Source organism: Peromyscus maniculatus, chromosome 20 (genome assembly GCF_049852395.1).
Source record: "Peromyscus maniculatus bairdii isolate BWxNUB_F1_BW_parent chromosome 20, HU_Pman_BW_mat_3.1, whole genome shotgun sequence".
NCBI lineage: Eukaryota > Metazoa > Chordata > Mammalia > Rodentia > Cricetidae > Peromyscus > Peromyscus maniculatus.
The window spans coordinates 7,047,811-7,059,301 of NC_134871.1; the positions used below are offsets into that span (position 1 = coordinate 7,047,811).

General features: G+C 39.7%; 1 pseudogene; it reads right to left on the bottom strand.

Annotated features, from left to right (window-relative positions):
• On the bottom strand, positions 1–770 carry LOC102927937 (high mobility group protein B1 pseudogene; annotated as a pseudogene).
• Positions 771–11,491: the final 10,721 nt, after the last annotated feature.

The following is an 11,491-nucleotide window of genomic DNA, read 5'->3' on the forward strand; positions in this document are numbered from 1 at the left end:
TTAAAAGCAGTGAGTTGTGTACAGGGGGGTTAAATGTTTTATAGACAAGAAAAAAACTGCGTTAGAAGCAACTTTTTCATCATCTTCTTCATCTTTGTCTTCCTCTTCTTCCTCCTCTTCCTCACCCTCTTCATCCTCCTCCCCATCTTCCTCTTCCTTCTTTTTCTTGCTCTCTTCAGCCCTGATGACCCCCTTCTTCGCTGCATCAGGTTTTCCTTTAGCTCTGTAGACAGCAATATCCTTCTTGTACTTCTCCTTCAGCTCAGCAGCCTTCTTCTCGTAGGGCTGCTTGTCGTCCACAGCAGTGTTGTTCCACATCTCCCCCAGCTTCTTCCCCACGTCCCCGATGGACAAGCCGGGGTCCTCTCCTTTGATTTTGGGGCGATACTCAGAACAGAACAAGAAGAAGGCCGAAGGAAGCCTCTTGGGTGCATTGGGGTCCTTGAACTTCTTTTTGGTCTCCCCTTTGGGGGGATGTAGGTTTTCATTTCTCTCTCATAATGAGCCTTGTCAGCCTTTGTCATGTCTTCACATTTCCCCTTTTCTTTAGCAGACATGGTCTTCCACCTTTCTGAGCACTTCTTCGAGAACTCTGAGAAGTTGACAGAAGCATCCGGGTGCTTCTTCTTGTGTTCCTCCCGGCAAGTTTGCACAAAGAATGCATATGAGGACATTTTGCCTCTCGGTTTCTTAGGATCTCCTTTGCCCATGTTTAGTTGATTTTCCTCCACGAGGCACAGAGTCGCCCAGTGCCCGTCCAGCTCTCGCTTGCCCCGGCGCTGTCTCTATGGAGCTCAATGATTTTTTTCAAAGCCTTAACATTTGCTCCTCATGATAGTCTCAGGTAGAATAATGGTTCTAATGTTTAAGATGTTTTCTAATACAAGATTGCTTATCTACCAGTGTATTTATAATATATTTTTGTCATTTAATAAGATATGTTTAAAATTCATTTACTATGTTTGTTTGAGCACAGAATACACAAATCTGTATACTCCTTGCTTTTCTGAAGATTTGAACAGTCAAGCAACTGGAATACAGCTCAGTCATAGAGTACTTACTGACCCTGGCTTTATTGTCTAGAATTTCCAAAATGAACTAACAAATAAAAAGCTAAGTTTTATTTTGAAAAAAAAAATGTTCAAACCCATAGTCTGTTGAGTACTTTACTGGATGCACAGGACAAGGTGACACATTTTTTTTCCTGATTCTTAAAGGTCAATATACTGAATCTTATGTGGTTAGAATAACCAATGTTGATTCAATGAAGAGAAGACAAGCCTGGACCTTTCCTTGATGAGTCATGCTGACTCCTTGGTGGTGGTGAAGGCCTCAATCCATTGAACCTTGTCTTCACTGGCAAGCATACAAATGGACATTCTTTCTCACCATTGTACACAGTGGTGACCACAAATAGACATTTGGAATGTGTGGAAGGATCGTCATTGGACAGCTCATGCAAGACGACTCTGAGGTCATCCCTCTGGACAGTGAAGATAAAGACATATTTGTACATTTCTAAAACACAGGCTTCAGTTTCCAGGAAAAATGTTGTCTGATTAATTTGAGCATACTGGTATTTATTTTTCTTTTTTTCTGTTTTCAATAATAACGTAAAGATGCAAAAACAAAAAAAAATGGTGATTGGAGGGGTCATGATTTTAGATTCCCCAAATTTCTTTTCATTACATGTTTCTTCTCATTTGTATTTGGCAAATTCAGAGAAAGCACTCTATTATCTAGCCTATCTTGGTGAGTCCAAAGTTTTATACCTAAACCACTTTCTTATATTTTTGGTTGTGAGCCTAGCCTTTAATGGCTGAGCCATCCCTCCAGCCCATAAACCACTTTCTATCATAACTTGTACTACGAGCCTAAAAATATCCATTCAGACCTTAAAACATTTTCTAAGATAAACAACTTAAACTTTTTTGTTTCTTAACCTTTAAAACTTCATATCTCTTTTTGCAAGTTTCTTTTTTGATTTTGATAACAAGGAAAACTGTCAAACTGTAACTATCTAGTGTTCAACCCAATCAGAGTCCTGAAAAGGATAAAATATTACCTGAATAAGCAGAAAGTACAGAGCAAGCAACTTCCTAAACTACAAAAATGAAGAAACATATGGCTGCCTGAACAGCCATCCAAGGTTCCTCTGTAACACCGGAGCATCCATCTTTGGCCTATAGGTCGAGAATATCTGATACACTTGTCTGCGAAGCAGGAATTTTGAAGGACCGTCCTGCCTTGTCTTGGCAAAGTTTGGCAGTCACTTTCCTATGTATCCTACTTGTCCAATTCCGACAGCATTCTGTCAGCAGTCAAGGCAAGGGCATTTTCTTGCTCAGTGACTAGCTTTGCCACATTGACAGTAAACTCCATATGGAGGTTCTTTGATACCCATCATCATCTCTGAAGTAGATTGGTGCTGCCAGGAGCAGATGCATCTCATTGTCATGAAAAATCTATGCTATTAAAAAAATCTTAAATGCCATATTATGGGGATCTCGAAAGTTTTTGAAGACCACCTACCTATCTAAATTACATGAGGCTAAATAAAGCTTATTTCTGTCTACATCTAAACCCTTACTACAAGTTTGATTGTTATAGATAACTACCAACCTGTATTTCTTAATTATCCTAAATAGTTTTCAATAATAGTTTTCAAGGATGAGAACATTACATTTTTAAATAAGATTCATAGGTATAATACCTTAAACAAGAGTAGAAGCATATATATGTAGTATGTTATAACAAAAATAATCTTAAATTTGTATCAATATACAAAAATCCATGCCAATGTAAAATATTTGAGACTAGTAGTTGCCTTTTAGTTTAAAAATAGATTCAACAATGTATCCTTTTATCCTATCAGTCATAAATTCCCCCTTTTTACTAGTGGATGCCTTTCTATAAGCTGTGATTGCATGTTGTTCCCATTGGTTAATAAATAAGATGCTTTGGTCAATATCAAGTCAGTTTAGAAGCAGGAAATCCAAGGAGAGAGATAGGAAAAAGAAAGATGAAGTCTGGACAGATGCCAGCCACCGGCCAAGGAAAAGCAAGATGCAGCAGACTGGTAATGGCATGGCCACATGACAATATATAGATTAATAGAAATATGTTAATTTAAGATGAAAGAACCAGCTAGCAAGAATTCTTAGCCATAGGCCATACAGTTTGTAAATAATATTAAACTTCTGAGTGAATATTTTATAAATGGCTGTGGGATCGTGGGGCCAGGCAGGAACAGAGGAAATGTCTTCCTACATTTGGCACCCAGATATGGCAGCAAGAATTTTCACTAAAAACTTGAGAAAGTTTAAAAAGAAAGATTCTAAGATGGGAGCTAAAAACAGCTTCCTAGATATGTCTCACAGGTAAGCTGTGATATAGAGATATCATGGTATGTGGGCTTGAGCTACAGTATGGCCAGTTTACAATGTATGGACTTGATCTAAAGCATGGCAGATTCCTGCCTTAGTACACCGAGGTGTCTCCAAGCTGTGCAAGCATTCTGCATGGTAAATTTGACTTTACTCATACAGACAAAAAGGGTTCATGGACCAGCTGCATGCTGCCTGGTGACAGCATGCACCCCAGAGTGGGCTGGGTAAGTATGGCTTTCTCGTGTACCTCCACCATATTGGGAAGCTGAAGTGGATAGAGTCTTATATATATATAAGATATCTTGACTTCAAAATTTGTGTCTGAGAATACATTGTTTTGAAATGAGCTTCTACTTTTGTTTCCACAGAAAATGAAAATCTATGGATTGCTTCCAGGCTAATATGGTTTGATCAGCCAAGACCCCCTGAAAGATCTCCACTGACACCATGGCTCAGAGGATCCAACATCCAAAATCAATTCAAAGCAACTGGCTGAGATAATCCATCCTCACAGACTGCTACAGACAAGATTTAATTATAATTCTGAATTTTCTCAGGATCCCCATAAGATTACCAGTGCCCCCAATCAGCAGGAAGTAGGAGGAGAAACTATGTTCAAATTTCCAAAATATTGTTTATAAATGTTTATTTTTATTTAAAGGGGGTTGATTATAAATTCAATCACTTTCTAAAGAAGAAAGGGGGATAGTATAGATATAATAGCATGAAAGGGTAGATAATTGAATCTACTTTTAAAGAGCAACAACTTGTTTAAAATGTTTCACATTGCTATAAATTTTAGTTTATTGATACAAATTTAAAGTTAATTTTGTTATACTGTATGTGTATTTCTACTCTTGTTTCAGGTATTTTGTTTATGCAACTCAATTAAAATTTTAATGTATAATCAAGAAATACAGATTAATAATTAGTCATCTAAAATAATTACACTTACAGTCATGTTAGTTAAGTTATCTAGGTATACATAGATATATTTCAATTAGGTAGGTAATCTTCAAACACTTCAAAGGCCTACAGAATATGGCATTCAAATGTTTTAAATACTAAGACTTTGTAGATAATGAGACACGTCTGCTCCTGGCAGCACCCATTTACTTCAAAGAAGATGATGGACATTGAAGAAACTCCATGGCAAAGGTTAGCCATTTGGGCAAGAAACTGTTTACCTGGACTCCTTGACAAAATGTTTATCGACTGAATATGCAAGACCTATAAAAAAATGACCACTGAATCTTGCCAAAACAAGGAGAGATGTTCCTTCAGGTTCCTGTTTCACAGAGGAGACTGCCAGACATTCTACAGGACAAAGGAAAAAGCAAATGACAGACTCTAGGCCTGTAGGCTGAAGATGGATGTCTCAATGTTGCAGAGGAACTTTGCATGACTGTCTACACAACCAGCTGTCTCTGTCATTTCCAGAATTTTGGATGTTGCTTATAAAGCACTTCCTGTTTACTTAGGTAATATTATGTTCTTCTGGGGTCTTTGATGTAGTGAAGACTAGAAAGTTGTAACTTTCCTTAGTTATGATAAAAGATAAATTAGATATGAAAACAGACTTACAAATATAGGATAGAGTATTTTCTTTAATTTTGCCAAATAAAAATAGATTATATATTATAACTGTAATTCTTGCTTGATAACTGTTCTATTACATGTAATTTCACTATGTTAAAGTTAAAACCTTCCTTTTTGATTAGATAGAAGAGGGAAAGTATTGGGGGATGCCTTTCTATAAGCTGTGAATGAATGTTGTTTCCATTGGTTAATAAATAAGCTGCTTTGACCTATGGCAAGGCAGCTTAGAGGTGGGAAATCCAAGAAGAGAGACAAGAAAGAGAAAGGCAGAGTCTAGAGAGATGCCAGCCACCACCCAAGGAGAAGATGTCAGCAGGCTGGTAATGCCACAGCCATGTGGCAATACATAGATTAATAGAAATGGGTTAATTTAAGATGAAAGAGCTAGCTAGCAAGAATTATTAGCCATAGGTCAGATAGTTTGTAAGTAATATTAAGCCTCTGAGTGATTATTTTATAAGTGGCTATGGAACCTGGGGCAGGTCGGACCAGAGGAAACTTCCGGCTGCACCTTATTTTTCACTGGATAGGAGAGAAAGAAGGATACAGAAAAGAAAAAGAAAGAAAGCCCTTAATCTAACCTCTTTTGTTGAGTTTCTTCCCTGACCATGACCAATAACAATTTGCAATTAAAAAATGACAGGTATCTATAACCCACTGAAATACCAAAATCCACCTACCCTACCTCTTGGGAATGTGAAAATCATGTTCTTAAAATTACTTGCTTTTGTCTGGGGGTGAAAGCATCTTCAGGTGACTCTGAGAAAATAGTAATAATAGTCAAGTTATAGGAGATCTAGCTGTATCACTTCTTTTATAGCCCCTGTGTGATGGGAAAGGCAGAGTTTATCTAAAGTCCTGGCTGGAGTAGCTGAGGGTGGATTTAGCTAGCAGCTTTGAAGATGTTCTGGATGCAGATTTTTGAGGAAACTGCAGTGGAGGCATTCTGAGAGGCTAGATCACCTGGGCTACTTATTTTCATTGGCATCTGGTGCTTTTGTTCTGAAAAACTACAAATTTCAAAAGGTAACATACATATCAGCATAACATAAGTATGGAATGTGTGTTGTGCACAAGTCAACTAAAGATGATTTTATCTTCTTTGTTTGAGTTATGAGTCCATCTGGACTGCATAACCATACTGTAATACAAATCTCAGCTCATGACATATGAAAGGATGGCATGTAATAATGAGTCAGGACTCTATACCCAACAAGATTGATCATGTCTCATTCAATCTCAGAGCTGTTGCCATGCAAAGAGATGAACACATACATCACTGTGTTGTAGTTTTTCTTGGTTTCTTCCTTCATGTCTGTAGTCAAGATTTTCAGGAGGTCTTTCCTAGTCAAATTTGATCTTTATTAATTCTGAAGGAAATCATAACTTTTAGTTTCCTGTGGAAATAAAGGTATATCTTCTCCCCCAATACAACATATTTCCTGACTTCAATTCTGAAGTTAAGACATTCTTTAAATATAGAAGACAGTTTAATTTAGCAGTTTTTTCTACAATCCAATATCAACAGTTGTTCTTTGCTCATTAGCATTTAAAATTTTTAAATTAATAAAGTATTGTATAGGATTCAGACACCCGGTGTATTTCCCATCCTTATTTTTCTTTTTCTTTATATTACTTACTCTTTCTTTAAAGATTTTACTTTATGTTTAGACTATTTTTTATGACTGTTTATACCTATTTCCTTTTCTTTCTTTAGCATCTAAGCACATTTTCAAGCACACTGTACCTTTTCAGAGGTTTTCTCGGTCTATACTCAGCTTTTTGTGTGGCTGTCTGACTGCATGAGACAAGCCTTGAATGACAAGGCTAGCTGCCACAGAGAAACAGACAGGAAATGATAGTCACAGACAATGATCATAAACTGTGATGTCTGGGTATTGTGAATCCAGGAAAATGGTACAAAGCCCTTCTGTGCATCTGTGGGCTCCTTCTATGGCTCTGCTTAGCTGGATCCACTCCACTTGGGTCCATGAGAACCATAGGTCCTCTCCTGACCCAAGGTTGATTTAATTTAATTAATGCAAGTGAAACTTGGCATTCACAGTGTGAACAAATATCCTGCTACATGGACCAGTAGGATTAATATAATAAAACATTGACACTACCAAAAGCAATCTACAGATTCAATGCAATCCCTATCAAAACTACAGCACAGTTCTTTACAGACCTTGAAAGGACAATTCTCAACTTCATTTGGACAAACAAGCAAAAAAGCTCAGGATATCTAAAACAATATTGAGCAATAAAATAACTTCCAGAAGTATAACCATCCCTGATTTTAAGTTGTACTACAGAGCTATAGTAATAGAAACTGTATAGTAATGGCATATAGATAGACACATTGCTTAATGGAATCAAATTGAAGACCCAGAGACAAATCCACATACCTCTGGACACCTGGTTTTTTGATAAAGAAACAGAAGTGAACATTAGAGGGAAAATAGCACCTTCAACTAATGGTGCTGATCAATCTGGATATCTGCCCATAGAATAATTGAAATAGATCCAAATACATCACCCTGCACGAAACTCAAGTCCAAGTAGATCAAAGACTTCTATGTAAATCCAGATACACTGAACCTGATAGAAGAGGATGTGGAGAACAGCTTTTAACACCTTGGCACAAGAAACAACTTCCAGAACAGAACACTGATAATACAGGCACTGAGATTAATGATTAATAAATGCGACCTCATAAAACTGAAAAGCTTCTGTAAGGCAAAGGACACTGTCAATTTGACAAGGAGGCAGCCTACAGAACAGGAAAACCAACCCTACATCAGACAGAAGGCTGATTTAAAAAATATATAAAGAACTCAAGAAATTATGTGTAAAACAACAAAATAATACAATTTAAAAATGGGATACCGATCTACATAGGTAGTTCTCAATAGAAGAACCACAAATGGCTGAGAAACACTGAAAGAAATGTTTTACATCCTTAGTCAGAAAATCAAAACTACTTTGAGACTCTATCTTACACCTGTCAAAATGGCTAAGATCAATAACACAAATGCCAGCTCATGCTGGCAATGATGTGGAGCATTGCTGGTAGGAGTGCAGACTTGTACAGCCACTGTAGACATCAATATGGTGGTTTCTCAGAAAATTGGGACAAGATCTACCTCGAGAGATAGCTGTACCACCCTTGGGCATACAACCAAAGGATAGTCCATCCTACCACAAGGACACTGGCTCAGCTACATTCATTGCTGCTTTATTCATAATGCGTAGAAACTATAAACAACCTAGGTGTCCCTCAACCTAAGAATGGATAGAGAAAATGTGGTCAGTTTTCATAATGGAGTATTTCTAAGCTGTCAAAAAATGACATTATGAAATTTGTCATATTAACGGAACTAGAAAAAAATCATCCTGGGTAAGGTAACCCAGAGTCAGAAAGACAAATACGGTATGTATTCACTTCTAAATGGATATTAGCTGTTAAGTAAATGATAATCAATCTATAATACACAGAGCCAGAGAGGATAGGTGCAGAGGACAGCTCTAGGGCTTGCATGGATCTTCCTGGGAAGGGGAAATAGAATAAATTTTGTAGGTGAACTGAGGGTAGATAGGGCCTGGAGCTGGAAGGATGAGGCAAGTAGGGTGTGAGGAAGAAAATGCAGGGAGAGAGAGAGAGAGACAGAGAGAGAGAAAGAGAGAGAGAGAGAGAGCTGGAATTGGGGAGCATGGGGGTGGTATGCAAACCTAGCACAGTAGAAACTCCCTGGAATCTATGTGGGTGAACCTAGTGAAGATTCCTAGTAATGGAGGATACAGAGTCTGAACTGCACATCTTTTGTAGCCAGGCAAGGCTTTCATGGGTAGGACTAGGATACATTGCTTTGAGTTGTTGGCAGAAGGTATCCTATGGAGATTCATGAACAACCAAGGATGATGTTAGGACATAGGGTTGCTCTCTAAAAACTGACAGCAGGGCCTCATTGCTAAGGATAACAGCTCACTACACACAGAGAGATGGAGCTGTTTTGGCGTTGAGTCTTCATCCCCCATGCTCTACTCTCTTTGGAGTGTTGTGGTGGTATTGTGTCCCCCAATATATTGTGCACCCTAATACACTTATCTGGGGTCAGAGAACAGAACAGCCACTAGACAGACATAGAAGCCAGAAAATGGTGGCACTCACACCATTAATCCTAGCATTCCAGAGGCAGAGATCTGCCTGGATCTCTGTGAGTTCAAGGCCACACTGGAAACAGCCAGGTGTGGTAACAAGAGCCTTTAATCCCAGGAAGTGATGGCAGAAAGCAGAAAGGTATTTAAGGCATGAGGACCAGGAACTAGAGCTGGTTAAGCTTTCAGGCTTTTGCGAAGCAGTTCAGCTGACATCCATTTGGATAAGGACTCAGAGGCTTCCAGTCTGAGGAAACAGGATCAGCTGAGGAATTAGTGAGGTGAGGTGGCTGTGGCTTGTTCTGCTTCTCTGATCTTCCAGCATTCACCCCAGTAACTGGCACCAGGTTTGATTTTATTAATAAGACTCTTTAAGATTCATGCTACAGAGTGTTATGGTACTCTAGAAGCTACTGAAAGAGAAAACTGGACACCAATCCAGCCACAAAACCCTTCACCCATAATCTGTCCTGCCTGCAAGATACACCAGGGCAATGGTGGCACAGAACTTGTAGGATTAGCCAACCATTGTTTGATTTAAATTGAGGTCCATGCACAGGAGGGAGCTCATGCCCTATGCTGCCTGGAAGGCCAAGAACCAGAGACTGGATTTCCTGAGTCCAGGGTGAGGACCACACAACACTGGTAAAAGAAAGCACTGAAATTATTCCAATGATATCCTGCTATACTCATGGATCAGTGCCTTGCCTGATTGTCACCAGAGAGGCTTCCTCAGGCAGTGGGTGGGAGAAATTATAGAGACTCAAAACCAGACATTATGTAGAGAGAGAGAGAGAGAGAGAGTCTAAATTGGAGGTCTCCATTGGGTTCCTGCCCTTGGAGATCAAGGAATCATGCAAAAGAGGGGTGCAATGTAGGAGTCAGAGGAGATGGAGGATACCAGGAGAATATGGTTTACCAAATCAACTAAGCAGGACTCATATGGGCTCACAGAGACTGAAGCAGCAAGCACAGGGCCTGCATGGGTCTGCACCAGGTCCTCTGTGTATATGTTATGACTGTTAGCTTGGTCTTTCTGTTGGACTCCTAACAGTGGGAGCAGGCATGTCTCTGATCTTTTGGCTACTCTTGAGACTCTTTGCCTCTATTTGTTTGCCTTGTCCAACCTCAATGGAAGGGCTCTTGACTTTTCTTATTGTGTCTTATTTTGTTCTTCTTGGTGGTCATCTCTTGGAGGCCTTCTCTTTTATGAAGACTAAATGGAGGGGGAATGGATCTGGGAGAGATGGGTAGTGGTGAGGACAGCTGGGAGGAGAGGAAGGAGAAGAAACTGGTTGGATGTATTATGTGAGAGAAAAATCGACTTTCATACATCACATCCAGACCTCAGTTTCCCCTCCCTCCACTCCTCCCAGTCCCTCTCTCCACCCCACCTCTCCCCAAGATCAACTCCTCCTCTGTTTCTCTTAAGAAATAAAAAACAGCAGGTCTTCCAGGGATATCTGCCAGATCCACAGAACATGGTCTAGCAAGATACAATAAGACTGAGCACAAATTCTCATATCATGGTTGGATGTGGCAATCCAGTAGGAGGAAAAAGATTCTAAGAGTAGGCAAAGGAGTCACAGGCACCTCACCCAATTCCATTGTTGGGAGTCCCACAGAAAAATACAAGCTACCTCATCAATCCAGCCACCAAACTTTCAGCCTAAAATCTGTCCTACCTGTGGTGCATGCTGGAGCAATGGTGGCACAGAACGTGTGGGAGTGGCCGACCCATGACTAGTTCAACTTGAGCGCCACTCCATATGAGGGACTCCACTGTCTGGATGGGCAGGGACCGGAGGCAGGACAGCCCAGAGACCCAGGGTAAAACTAAACACAACTGGAAAAAAAAGTCAATGAAATGATTCCTAATGCTATTCTGCTGTACTCCTAGAGGAATGCTTTGCCCAATTGTCATCAGAGGGAGGTCATCCAAAAACGAATGAGAGCAGATACAGAGACTTGTAGCTGAATACTAGGCAGAGCCAGGGGAACCCCACAGAAGAGGGAGAGGAAAGACTGTAGAAGCCATAGGGGTTGAGGACACCAGGAGAACATGACCTGCAGAATCAACTAAGCAGAACTCAAAGGGGGCTCACAGAAACTGAAGGGATACATCTTTTTTTCTTAACCAACCATTAGTGAAATATTTATTTACATATATCACAACCAACCATACCCCATGACATTACCATCAGCCTGGTTCTCTGACCTGGAAGTCTACAAGGCCGTGTCTCTCCTTCCCTTTTCCCTTGACATCCTCTAGTCATTGACGCTCACTCAGGTTAACTCCCTAAAGTGCCTCTCAAATCTTTCTCCTGTGCATTGTCATGGCTGAT